Raw genomic sequence first — 11,302 nt, forward strand, 5'->3', positions numbered from 1 at the left:
TCCAAAGTGAGCTGCTGACAGCAGACAGCCCAATGCAGGCTCAAACTCACAAACCATGAGTTCATGGCCTGAGCAGAGATCAAGAGTCAGACGCTTAACTGACTGAGCCATCCAGGCACCCCATGCCCTATTTCTTATGATAGGAATTTTATTACAATATTATATATTGAAATTTATCTTAACATTTTGGGGGCACTGGGTGGCTTAATCAGTTAAGTGTCTGACTCTTGATCTCCGCTCAGGCCATGATCTCACCTGAGATTGAGTCCTGCATCAGGCTCTGCACTGAGCCTGCTTGAAATTCTCTTCCTTCCTCTCCCTCTGCCCCTCCCCTGCTTGCACACTCTCTCTCAAAAAAAAAAAAAAAATAATAATAATAATAAATAAATTTAAAAAATAATAAAATAGGGGTGCTTGGGTGGCTCAGTTGGTTGAGCGTCCTACTTCAGCTCAGGTCATGATCTTGCGGTCTGTGAGTTCGAGCCCCATGTTGGGCTCTGTGCTGACAGCTCAGAGCCTGGAGCCTGCTTTGGATTCCGTGTCTCCATCTCTCTCTGCCCCTGCCCCGCTCATGCTCTGTCTCTCTCTGTGTCAAAAATAAACATTAAAAAAATAACTTAAAAAATAATAAAATATTTTTTTATTTAAAAAAATTTTTTAAAAGAACTAGGGCATAAATATTTGGAAAGAAGAGAGGGATGGGTAAAAGAAGTGAAGGAGATTAAGAGTACACTTATCATGATGCACACTGAGTAATGTATAGAAGTTGAATCATATACTGTACACCTGAACTAATATAACACTGTATGTTTATTATACTTGAACCAAAAAACCCAAAAATATAAAGCAACAATTATAAAAAAACAAAAATATATTTGGAAAGAAAAACTAAAAACACTATTTTTAGACACCACTATATACCTAGAAACCCTAAAACTATCAACTAGAATTAGAGATAACAAAGGATTTCCATTAGGTACAAACAGAAGAGGGTTTGAGACAGAAACCTGGGAAACAGGAACATATAAGGGATAGAAGGAGGAAGAGAAGTCAGAAAGGAGCCTGGGAGGGAAGAGATGAAGAGACAGAAGGATAATCATTCCAGAGTAAAGTCCTTAGAGCCAACATAGAATTTGAAGAAAGGAATGGTGCAGTCAGATCCCAATCGGAGCATCCATTGAGCCTGGCAGTCAGAATTTAATAAGCCTAATAAAAGGGAGTAAGGAAATATTATTTAAGAAAACAGCATCTTTGTGTAGCTTTGCTCAAATTGGGTCTGAGGACCAGTAGAATTAGCTTCACCTGGTAACTTGTTGGAAGTGTAGAATCACGGGTCCCATCCTCAGCACCTAGTGAATCAGGTGTTACATATGCACGTTAAAGTTTCAAAAGCACTGTTTTATAGGTATTTGATGAATGATCTCTTGGCTTTCTATAGCTTTTTCAAATGAGTGATCTATGCAGGTCACCTCATTCTTTAACTCCTTAATGAAAATGATCTGATTTCAATTCTATTGAAACAGAAGTTTATTCACCAAATATTTGTTGAGTTCTATGTTCCAGACACCATTCTAGGCATTAGGATACATCAGTGAATGAACAGGACAGAAATCCTTGCTCCATCCTAACTAGTTCTTCATAAGATCACCAAATAAGAAATGATCTTTTCCATGAAGGCTGATTTTACCTCCTCCATTTTCCCCCTGAATTATCCTTCTAGCAGCCTAGAGTCATATAATAACAACTTTTCAAAAACAAAAGCAAGCAAAACCTTTTCTGACTAAACACAAATATTCTAAGGTTGAAAAATCAAGCCCCACTGGCAATTAATCTATTACTCCTCTTCCTTCCTTCTTATCCTTGCCCTGAGTATCCCCATAGGGATACCATAGGATACCATAGGGTACCCCATAGGGATACCTCGCTATTCATAAGGAAGAGATTAAACTCTATGCCAGGTAATGGTGAGGGTTCTTCAGGAACATTTTGGAAGTGAAATTATCACTTAGATATTATTGTGATATAACAAACTTAAAATTTTTTCATATATGGTTTGTGTTGAGCTTTTATTTTGGAACATAGTTTCCCCCTTTGATCTCCAGTTATTACTTACATCGTCAAATATCATACTGGAACGTAAACCAATGTGTTCCCACTTGGAAGCAGAAAATTTTATATCTGTTTTATTATAGCACAGTGTATGTAAAAGATAAGAATGAAAGAAACATTTTATAATAACAGTATAGCTTCTACTTACTGTATTATAGTAACTTTTAATTTTTTTATTTTTTTTAATTTTAATGTTTATTTTAGAGACAGAGAGACAGAGCACAAGTGGGAGAGGGTCAGAGAGAGAGGGAGACACAGAATCTGAAGCAGACTCCAGGCTCTGAGCTGTCAGCACAGAGCTTGATGCAGGGCTCGAAACCACGAACTGTGAGATCATGACCTGAGCCGAAGTCGGACACTTAACTGACTGAGCCACCCAGGTGCCCCTAATTTTTATTTTTTTAATGTTCAACATGGATTGTTGGTTATGAATCTATACTATTTTTGCCTTATAATTTTTCCATATATTGTCACTGTGTCTCGAACTTAATATAAAAGTTTTAAATTTTTAAAAAACTTATACTTCCATAGACACTTCTCTAAAGAAGACATCCAGATGGCCAACAGGCACATGAAAAGATGCCCAACGTCACTCCTCATCAGGGAAATACAAATCAAAACCACAGTGAGATATCACCTCGTGCCAGTCAGAGTGGCTAAAATGAACAAATCAGGAGACTATAGATGCTGGAGAGGATGTGGAGAAACGGGAACCCTCTTGCACTTTTGGTGGGAATGCAAACTGGTGCAGCCACTCTGGAAAGCAGTGTGGAGGTTCCTCAAAACATAAAAAATAGATCTACCCTATGACCCAGCAATAGCACTGCTAGGAATTTATCCAAGGGATACAGGAGTGCTGATACATAGGGGCACCTGTACCCCAATGTTTATAGCAGCACTTTCAACAAGAGCCAAATTATGGAAAAAGCCTAAATGGATAAAGAAGTTGTGGTTTATATATACAGTGGAATACTACTTGGCAATAAGAAAGAATGAAATATGGCCTTTTGTAGCAATGTGGGTGGAACTGGAGAGTGTTATGCTAAGTGAAATAAGTCATACAGAGAAAGACAGATACCATATGTTTTCACTCTTATGTGGATGCTAAGAAACTTAACAGAAGACCATGGGGGAGGGGAAGGGAAAAAAAAGTTAGAGAGGGAGGGAGGCAAACCATAAGAGACTCTCAAAAACTGAGAATAAACTGAGGGTTGATGGGGGGTGGGAGGGAGGGGAAAGTGGGTGATGGTCATTGAAGAGGGCACTTGTTGGGATGAGCACTGGGTGTTGTATGGAAAGCAATTTGACAATAAATTTCATATTTAAAAAAACTTATTATACTTCCAAAGGTTTAAAACCTCAGAGAATTGGTAGGTCTCAATCCATCTCATTTCTTGAGACTTTGAGGTAGTTGGTCAGACTCCTAATGTTCAAAAAGGGGTTCATTTCTTCTTTCAACAAAAGTATTGATGCCTTTTATATCCCAGCCATGCTGTTCAGTTTTGAGGATAGAAAAACTGTTCAGTGTATGAATGCAAGCCTTTTTATTTATTTAAAAAAATTTTTTAATGTTTATTTATTTTTGTGAGAGACAGAGACAGAATGCAAGTGGGTTAGGGGCAAAGAGATAGAGAGACACAGAATCAGAAGCAGGCTCCAGGCTCTGAGCTGTCAGCACAGAGCCCGACGCGGGGCTCGAACCCACAGGCCGTGAGATCATGACCCGAGCCGAAGTTGGTCGCTCAACCGATTGAGCCACCCAGGCGCCCCTGCAAGCCTTTTTAAATACCACTTTTAGAGAGGTTTCTGTTTTTTTACCATGACAAGCAGAAATCTTCATGTTTATATTTGTATTTTTCCTATTCAGTGACTTAGGGTGGGATGAACATTTTCAACATTTTAAAGTAATTCGAGACTCACAGAAGATATGCAAAAGTAGTTCCTATGTACCTACCACCCAGCTTTCTCTAATATTAGCATCCCACATAACCAGGATATAATGACCAAATCAATAAATTAACACTGGTAATATGCTATTAATTTAGGTATAGGCTTTACTAGAATTTCACCAGTTTTTCCACTAATGTCCTTTTTTTCTCTTTCAGTTTCCAGACCAATATTCAACATTGCATTCAGCGTTCATATCTTCTTACTTAATCTCCTCTGGTTGTAACAGTTGCCTTAGCCTCTCCCTATCTTTCAAGATCTTGATATATTTGAGGAGTTCTGCTCAGGTATTTTGCAGAATGTCCTTCAGTTTGGGCTTATCTGATGTTTTCTCATGATTATATTGAGGTTATGCATTTTCAGAAAAATACCACAGAGTTGAAGTGCCCTTCTTAGCACATCGTATCAGGAGGAATACCATAGTGATATATGTTATAACTGGTGATGTTAACTTTGATCCCTTAGTTAAGGTGATGTCAACTAGGTTTCTCTGCTGTGAAGCTAACTATTTTCCCCCTTTATAGTTAATAAATACTTGGAAGGAGATACTGAAAGCTTATGCAAATACCTTGGTTCTTCTTAAACTTTTCTCTACTAATTTTAACATTCATCAGTAGATCCTGTTTGTAGCAATCACTAGCAGCCATTGTTGCTTCATTCTTTACAAACTCTCACTAACTAGTTTTGTCCACTTTTATGGTTTCAACTACTATTTGTATGCTCATGACTTCCAATTCCATTTTCAATCCAGACCTCTCCCAGAAACTCCAAGAAAAATATTTAGTTGTCTATCCTCAGGAATTTCATTTGTCTATTCTTAGGTACTTCATTTCTAATATGTCCAAAACTGAATTATTACCATTCCTTCAAACCTGTTCTTCCTCTTCTAGTCCCAATAAGGGCTGCCAAGCAATTTCCCTAGATTGGGGGAGTCCTCAATGATCCCCTCCCTACTTTACTCAACTAGTTCCATGTTTTTTTCTGAAAACCTTTCACTTAAAACACTACTTCTTGGGGTGCCTGAGTGGCTGAGTTGGTTAAATGTCCAACTCTTGGTTTCAGCTCAGGTCATGATCTCACAGTTCATGAGTTTGAGCTCTGCATTGGGCTCTGCACTTTGGGGTTTCTCTCTCCCTGTCTCTTTGCCCTCCCTAGCTCACTCTTTCTCTCCCTCCCTCTCTCTCTCAAAAGATAAATAAATAAACATTTAAAAAGCTAAAAAAAGAGAGATTCAAAAACACTGAATTAGCAAGTATTAAACCATTGCTCCTAGGGGAAGTATGGGGTTAGCCTCTAGTCACAACAGGTGGTTACAAAACCTTGTTTTATGCATTTTGTTTTATGTAAGTTATTTCTGTTTGAAGACTCCTTATTTAATATATGTTGTTGATTTATTAGCAGTGGCCTCTCTGTCAACAGCACTACAACTCATGCCTAAATAAAGTTTATCTAACGCATATTTTCTCTCTAAGGCACATCATAGCCTTCCTGTGCTTAGGAACACTAGAAGGAACTTTAGCACTAAGCATGAGGGCCACTTTAAATAGCAAAATCATGAACAAAAAGAACAAAAATGTTAAACTTTTGGCACTAAATAGATCATGAAAAGGACACAAATTTATATTATGAGAAGGCAGTGAAATATTGCCTTGTTTAAGGCAATGTAGACAACATAGACACCAGGTGACTCAAATTTTTCACCACTCTGCATATGCCTGTGAGTGATTATGAAAAAACAACAAGTATAGGGGCGTCTGGGTGGCTTATTTGGTTATGTGTCTGGCTCTTGATTTTGGCTCACCTCATGATTTCATGGTTGTGAGATCAAGCTCCGCCCATGCTCGGTGGTGAACCTGGGTGGAGCCACCTGGGTGGCTCAATCGGTTAAGTGTCCGACTTCCGCCCAGGTCATGATTTTGGGGTTCGTGAGTTGGAGCCCCGCATCGGGCTCTGTGCTGACCGCTCAGAGCCTGGAGCCTGCTTCGGATTCTGTGTCTCCCCATCTCTTGGCCCCTCCCATGCCCATGCTCTGCCTCTCTCTGTCTCTCAATAATAAATAAATGTTAAAAAATTTAAGAAAAAAAGATTCTCAAGGGGCGCCTGGGTGGCGCAGTCGGTTAAGCGTCCGACTTCAGCCAGGTCACGATCTCGCGGTCCGTGAGTTCGAGCCCCGCGTCGGGCTCTGGGCTGATGGCTCAGAGCCTGGAGCCTGTTTCCGATTCTGTGTCTCCCTCTCTCTCTGCCCCTCCCCCGTTCATGCTCTGTCTCTCTCTGTCCCAAAAATAAATAAACGTTGAAAAAAAAATTAAAAAAAAAAAGAGTCTCTTATGGTTTTCTTCCCTCCCTCTCTGTTTGTAACTGTTTTTTTTCCCCTTCCCTTCCCCCATGGTCTTCTGTTAAGTTTCTCAAGATCCATATATGAGTGAAAGCATATGATATCTTTCTCTGACTGACTTATTTCACTTAGCATAAAAGCCTCCAGTTCCATCCAGGTTGCTGCAAATGGCATGATTTTATTCTTTCTCATTGACAAGTAGTATTCCATTGTATATATAAACCACACCTTCTTTATCCATTCATCAGGTGATGGACATTTAGGCTCTTTCCACAATTTGGCTCTTGTTGAAAGCGCTGCTATAAACATTGGGGTACATGTGCCCCTATGCATCACCATTCCTGTATCCCTTGGGTAAATTCCTAACTGTGCTATTGCTGGGTCATAGAGTAGTTCTATCTTTAATTTTTTGAGGAACTGCCACACTGTTTTCCAGAGAAGCTGCATTCTTTTTTTTTTTTTTTTTTTCTTTCTTTCTTTCTTTCTTTCTTTCTTTCTTTCTTTCTTTCTTTCTTTTGAGAGAGTGAACACAAACATGACTGGAGGGAGAGTCAGAAAGAGAGGGAGAGAGAGAATCCCAAGCAGGCTCCTCATTATGAGCCCAGAGCATGATATGGGGTCAGTCTCACAAACCTTGATATCATGACCTGAGGCAAAATTGAGTTGGACACTTAACCAACTGAGCCACTCAGGTGCCCTTTTATTCTTTTCTTTTTCAAGTTTATTTATTTTTGAAAGAGAGAGACAGAGAGAAAGAGAGAGAGCAAGTGGGGGGTGCAGAGAGAGAGGGAGACCAGGAATCCCAAGCAGGCTCCGTGCTGTTAGTGCAGAGCCAGATGCGGGCTTGAACTCACAAACTGTGAGATCATGACCTGAGCCGGAATTAAGAGTTGGATACTTAACCAACGGAGCCACCCAGGCACACTTTTTTTCTTTTTATACTAATTTATTTTACATTTTAAGGAATAATACAATTTATTTATTTATTTATTTATTTATTTATTTATTTATTTTTGCTTCTTGTATAATATGTTTTAATTTTACTTAAATCAAAATTAGTTAACATATAGTGTAATAATGATTTCAGGAGTAGAATTTAGTGATTCATCACTTATATATAATACCCAGTGTTCTCCTAACAAGTGCCCTCCTTAATGATCATCACCCATTCAGCTCATCCTCCCACCCAATACCCCTCCAGCAACCCTCAGTTTGTTCTCTGTATTTAAGAGTCTCTTATGGTTTGCCTCCCTCTGTGTTTTTGTCTTATTTTTCCTTCCCTTCTCCTATGTTCCTCTGTTTTGTTTCTTAAATTCCACACATGAGTGAAATCATATGATATTTATCTTTCTTTGACTGACTTATTTAGCTTAGCATAATACAATGCAAATGGCAAAATTTCATTCTTTTTGACTGTCAAGTAATATTCCATTGTATGTATATGTGTGTGTAGATAGATAGATAGATATACATGGACACACACCACATCTTCTTTATCCATTTGTCAGTCAATGGACATTTGGACTCTTTCCATAATTTGGCTATTGTTGATAGTGCTGCTATAAACATTGGGGTGCATGTGCCCCTTCAAATTAGCATTTTTGTATAAATAACTAGTATATATAGGTATTTGGATAAATAGCTGGTAGTGCAATTGCTGGGTTGTAGGGTAGTTCTATTTTTAATTTTTTGAGGAACCTCCATACTGTTTTCCAGATTGGCTGCACCAGTTTGCATTCCCACCAGCAGTGCAAAAGAGATCCTCTCTCTCTGCATCCTCGCCAACATCTGTTGTTGCCTGAGTTGTTAATGTTAGCCATTCTGACAGGTGTGAGGTGGTATCTCATTGTGGTTTTGATTTGTAGGAATAATACAATTTAAAGCAAGAGTTAAAGTACAATACCTAGGTACAATTAAGTAATTCACTGAATTAAGCAATTTGACTATTCTCAATAATTGAACTTCCTGTTTCTTAGTCATACATCTGATACCCTTTTTTATTTATTCATGCAAATTAACTTTACTTATTTTACATTCTAAATCTGAAAAATTAAACACTTTTAGTCTTTCAAGTCTGATTATGTTATTTATTATTTCTGCTAACTCTCATTAATGATAGCTTGTTTTCTCACATGTTTTGTATTTTCTGATTGTGAGTTACTTGTTGTAAATTTCTCTTGTTATTCTTTGAAGTCCATGTGGTTTTTTTTAAAAGATTTTTTCTATATTTATTTCTGAGGGAGGTAGGGGCAAAGAGAGAGGGATAGAGAGAATCCCAATCTGACAGCACAGAGACTCATGCAGGGTTTGAACTCACTACCCATGAGATCATGACCTGAGCTGAGATCAAGAGTTGGATGCTTAACTGACTGAGCCACCCAGGCACCCCTGAAGTCCGTATTTTAAGTTGGATTCCTCCAGAATGGACTTACATTTTTTTTTTCTTTCAGGTACCTAAGGACACATAGGTAGCATGAATTTGTGCCTTAAACCTGTAAGAGGACCTACTTGGTCCTTTTTTTTTCTTTACAAAATTTTATTTAAATTCTTCTTAGTTAACAAATAGTGTAATATTGTTTTCAGGAGTAGAATTTAGTGATTCATCACTTACATATAACACTCAGGGCTCAACACAACAAGTACCTTCCTTAATACCCATCACCCATCTAGCCTATCCCCTGCCCACCTCCCTCCATCAACCCTCAGTTTGTTCTCTATTGTAAGGAGTCTCTTATCGTTTATTTCCCTCTCTCTATTTTCCCCCTTCCTATATGTTCATCTGCTTTGTTTCTTAAATCCCACATAAGAGTGTAATCGTGGTATTTGTCTTTCTCTGCCTGACATATTTCACTAACCATAATATACTCTAGCTCCATCCACATTGGTGTAAATAGCAAAATTTAATTCCTTTTTTTTTTTTTTTAAATTTTTTTTTCCAACGTTTATTTATTTTTGGGACAGAGAGAGACAGAGCATGAACGGGGGAGGGGCAGAGAGAGAGGGAGACACAGAATCGGAAACAGGCTCCAGGCTCTGAGCCATCAGCCCAGAGCCCGACGCGGGGCTCGAACTCACGGACCACGAGATCGTGACCTGGCTGAAGTCGGACGCTTAACTGACTGCGCCACCCAGGCGCCCCAAATTTAATTCCTTTTATTTTATTTTTCAAGACAGTGTGTGTGCATGCATGCAAGTGGGGGAGGGGCAGAGGCAGAGAAGGGGATACACAGAATGTGAAACAGGCTCCAGGCTCTGAGCTGTCAGCACAGAGCCTGATGCCAGGCTCGAACTCATGAACTCCAAGATCATGACCTGAGCTGAAGTCAGATGCTTAACTGACCGAGCCACCCAGGAACCCCAAGAGAGAGAGAATCTTAAGCAGGCTCCACACTCAGCACAAAGCCCAGTGTGGGCTCAATCTCACAACCGTGAGATCATGACCTGAGCTGAAAGCAAGAGTCAGACGCTTAACGCAGAGCCACCCAGGCTCCCCAAGATTTCGTTCCTTTTGATGGCTGAATAATATTCCGTTGTATATGTATACCATATCTTCTTTATCCACTCATCAGTCGATGGACATTTGGGCTCTTTCCATAGTTTGGCTATTGTTGATAGTGCTGCTATAAACATTAGAGTACATGTACCCCTTTGAAACTGTACTTTTGTATCCTTTGGGTAAATACCTACTAGTACAATTGCTGGATCATAGGTTAGTTCTTTTAACTTTCTGAGGAAACTCCATGTTGTTTTCCAACATGGTTGCACCAGTTTGCATTCCCACCAACAGTATCAGCTTGTGGTTTCTAGGTTACTTCAACAGAGAAGACATTACTGGAGCATCATTCACTAGCTCTTAAATTCTTGGTCACTTACTATTCATTGGTTAGAACTAATCACTTGCCCCTACCTAGCTGAAAAAGATATGGAAAATGTGGGGATTTCTTGGATATCTAGTGAGCAATACATATTTCAGTAACAAAAGGCAAATCAAAAAGGGAAAAAGGGAGAAAAATAATTGTAATTTACAAGGGAGGAATGTGTTCTTGTCAGAAGGAGTACCCGTCTGACAGGTTTGAGGCAGTGAGGATGTTTCAGATTTCTCAACTTCTTCAGCCCCTCCTAGGTATTTCCCTTTAAATTGCCAGATTACAGAGCATTCTGGTCATCCCACCAACCCTCCATTTCACTTTAGCAAGACACATGATTAATTTCTTATTCTGTACTCCTGTAATTTGTCTGTTGTTTCTGTTTTTCTCTTTCTATTTGATCACTCATGGATTGAAACTCTTCTCATTTTTGTTGGACTTTACCAAACTGCAGTTGAGCCTTGAACACCATGGGTTTGAACTGTGCGGATGCACCTACACACGGTTATTTACTTATTTTTTTTTTTGGCTAAATACAGCACTGAAAATGTATTTTCTCTTCCTTATGATTTTGTTAATAATATTTTCTTTGTTCTAGCTTACTTTATTGGAAGAATACAGTATATAATACATATAATATACAACATATGCATTAATTGATGGCTTATGTTGTTGGTAAGGTTTCTAGTTAACAAAGGCTCTTAGTTAATTTTGGGGTAGTTAAGATTTTTGACTGTGCAGTGGAGGTTGGGGGTGGAGGGTGGTGCCCCTAATCACCTGCATTGTTCAAGGGTCAACTGTATAAGCAGTAACCTGCTTATATCAGATAGATTGATATATTAGCTATAAACCCTAAACACTTTACCCTTAGTTGGCACATACTCTGAAGCCTTGGTGGCAACAGGATTGCTTAACCAACTGCTTGCTCCATCATCATATGTACTGCCAAGAATTTCCTAGCCTGGGTTGAGGGAGTACTCATTGTTTCCCTCTCTGTTTGAGTCTACTAGTTTCAAACTTGTTCTAAAGATCTTTCACTCAAGAC

This window comes from Leopardus geoffroyi, chromosome B3 (assembly GCF_018350155.1).
Source record: "Leopardus geoffroyi isolate Oge1 chromosome B3, O.geoffroyi_Oge1_pat1.0, whole genome shotgun sequence".
In the NCBI taxonomy this organism is placed as follows: Eukaryota; Metazoa; Chordata; class Mammalia; order Carnivora; family Felidae; genus Leopardus; species Leopardus geoffroyi.